Raw genomic sequence first — 2,901 nt, 5'->3', positions numbered from 1 at the left:
TTCAAACTTTTTTCTGCTGAGGTCCTCCTGTCTTGCTGGGGTTTGCCTCTAGAAGGTCTTGAATTTATCCCCAATATCCTACAAAACTATTTACAGCTGTGTCTACTATTCTTGTGCATCCCTGAAAGAGCGCGAGAATGTCATGAACATGATTAACATGAATGGGTGCATGACAGTATGTGCCCGTGCGTTATGTGTTGGGGGGGGAGTGGTATCAAACAAAAAGGAAAATCATCAAAAATTAAGGCTACTCATCTCTTCATGTTTTAAGGTTTAACATTTACAATGCTGAGGTCTATTCGAATAAAAACAGGAAAATAAACAATGAAGGCTACAAGAGAACAAATTTGAACCTGAGGATATTCCTTATTAGAATGCATCTGACAAGCAGCTAAAATCTTTACTGACTACATTTGAGTATGAGCTACTTTGGAATTCATCAGTTCTTAGGAATTTATTTTTAAACAAATCACAGGACATGGGCTTTATAGCTTGAGTCTAAAATGCAAGAATGGTCTCTCAGATAGAATAAAATCCTAGTGGTTGTAAATGGGTCAAAAAAGAATCACATTTTTTATTTGTACTTCAGAAATGTAACCAACGAATGAAATGGTTTCATATACATCTTTACATCCAGCTGTAGTGACACACTGTTCATACATTAATTCTATAGGAAAATGTACATCTTTCTCTTCTGCTCAGTAAGATTTGTCAGTGCTCATGGACGGTGAAAAAAAAAAGCCCCTTCATTGTAACCAGAATGAATGAAGTAACAAGAGTAAGCTGTGCTTCCTTCAATAGCTAGTATGCGAGTAAAATTACTGTCCAGGTGTGTGCTAACACTGACATGAGTAATACAAAAAAAGGTCTTACAAATGCTCAAAAAATGTAAACACCCAATTTGAAAACTTTACAGAATAGTCTATTGGATTTTTGCAACTGAATCTGCCCAGGGACATTCAAGTCCAGGACCATTTATTTTAAGTGTACTTCTGTAGCTCCGTTCCTAGGCGGCTGTTCTTCGATTCCCTAATCACACAGAAATGCATTCTTATGAAGTTAAGCAGCTGTAGACACAGAATGCTGATGGCATTTGTCTTTATCTGACTTATCAAAAAAAAAAAAAAAAAAAAAAAAAGCCCAGGTAGTGGTAATTCTACCAAATACTTGTAACAGTCACATAAAATTTTAATTGATTTTCAAACAATACAACGATGCCATGAATCCAACACATAGAATATTAGTCTTAAGCCCACTAGGTTTAAGCAGTTGTGTCTTTGTAGACTCAAACTATGTAAAATAGAATCTGATAACTCCCTGGTGTTAGAGGTAGACAGTTTTCTTTCAAATCCTAGGTTTGGTCCTTTATTTTATTCAGCAGTGAAAGCCATGAATACAGAACAAATAACAGCTGTTACAATTCTCAACCGTGACTTCTAACGTCAGAGAATTCAAAGTATGAACACAGTACACAGTAATGAAAAGTATCAAAAATTAGTTTACCTCAAAGAAGATAAATAAAACAGGTATATCCCACCAATACATAAACAGATGTTTGTGCTACAGTTAAAATTTGCTGTATACAAAAGACCATAGTCCCCATAATCAGTTTATGGTAGAAGCAAGAATACATGAGCCATTTAAATTGTCAGACATTATGCTTTATAAGGTATGCACAGAAGTTCAAGCAATAAATACATACATTAGTTCAAAGCCTTACAACAGCTACGCAAAGCAGATGCAGAAAAGCAGGTTTGCTATTACTAGCAAGCAATGATAGAAGAGTAAAAATTCATGAAATGCATTAAAGCAACATTTTTCTTAGAAAAAGTCTGGTCATTTATGGGTCCACCAACATTTTTACATAATATGCACAATTATCAAAATACAGACCAAGCATTTCAGAAAACTCCAAAAAACCTAAAATCTATTTTCAAAGCAATTGCAGTTTTGGAGGTTTTTCTGGTATAATGTGCAAGCAGCTATTTTTTTTAAAATTGTATTCATATAAAACCCATGCAAAACTCTACAGGTATATGCATTCTGTGGCTGAGACTTCCTTTCAAAAGTTTTGAAACTGAGGTATGCATACTTTAGCATTGTAGTCTTAGGCCACCCTCACGATGGTACAACTCTCCACGCTACTTCCAGTCCATCAAAGCTTTTAGAACATGCACCTGAAAGACTCGTTTCCCTTTCAGATAATCCTTACAGCAGTATCCTAGACACCAGAGAACCATCCTTCAGAATACCAATCTCTCTTTTGATACCATATCAATAACTTCCGGTTCGTTGATCATGACCCAAAGACAAACATAATGAAAAGTAGCCGTTACTGTGACGTTCTCATGTTTCATGCAATCTGCCATAATTGGTCTAACTTTTTTCTCTTTTTTTCATTTTTTTTTCTTTTTTTCGTTTTTTTTTTTCCTTTTTTTCTTTTTTGCAGAGGTAGAAGCTTTCAGAAAGCCTTTTGGGTAAGTGGGAAAACCCTTTTGAAAGCCGTTATGTCCTTTTATTTGGTGTGATAGATGACTGGGTATCTCTCTAACTCTATTTGCTGACTTCAGCAAAGGATAAACATTGAGCTTAGTTTGCAAGAACCGGCTCCATCACATGGAACCGGGACATATGTTAAGCTCTAGCAGCCACCTTCTGTCAAAACTGTTTGTAAAGCAATAACCATAATCAGGTTATGAGGTCCCTTGGTTGGGGGAAAAAGTATTATCAAGACTTGGCACAGCACATGAAAAGCAACACGTAAAGTCTCTAGGTTTTAAGCAAACATCTGACTATGCTATCTCCAACTACACCATAACGTATTCTCATAGTTTGGGGGTTTAGAGTTGTCAAGAAAATCAGCATTCCAACAATTTGGCCTGTGCAAGTCTTTGAAGGGAG

General features: G+C 36.0%; 1 protein-coding gene across 11 annotated transcripts in view; it reads right to left on the bottom strand.

Moving 5' to 3' along the window:
- Positions 1-1,164: 1,164 nt before the first annotated feature.
- Foxp2 (forkhead box P2) overlaps positions 1,165-2,901 on the bottom strand; it is a 558,155-nt gene continuing 556,418 nt past the window's right edge. For all 11 annotated transcript variants that reach the window (XM_060374230.1, XM_060374220.1, XM_060374219.1 and 8 more), the window contains one exon: positions 1,165-2,901. This exon is cut by the window's right edge and continues 1,741 nt beyond it. The gene's annotated coding sequence lies outside the window, so the exon portion shown is untranslated.

The sequence above is a fragment of the Meriones unguiculatus genome, chromosome 21, assembly GCF_030254825.1.
Source record: "Meriones unguiculatus strain TT.TT164.6M chromosome 21, Bangor_MerUng_6.1, whole genome shotgun sequence".
Lineage (NCBI taxonomy): Eukaryota > Metazoa > Chordata > Mammalia > Rodentia > Muridae > Meriones > Meriones unguiculatus.
The sequence above is the reverse complement of the archived record's forward strand: the minus strand, read 5'-3'. Positions and strand labels throughout refer to the sequence as shown.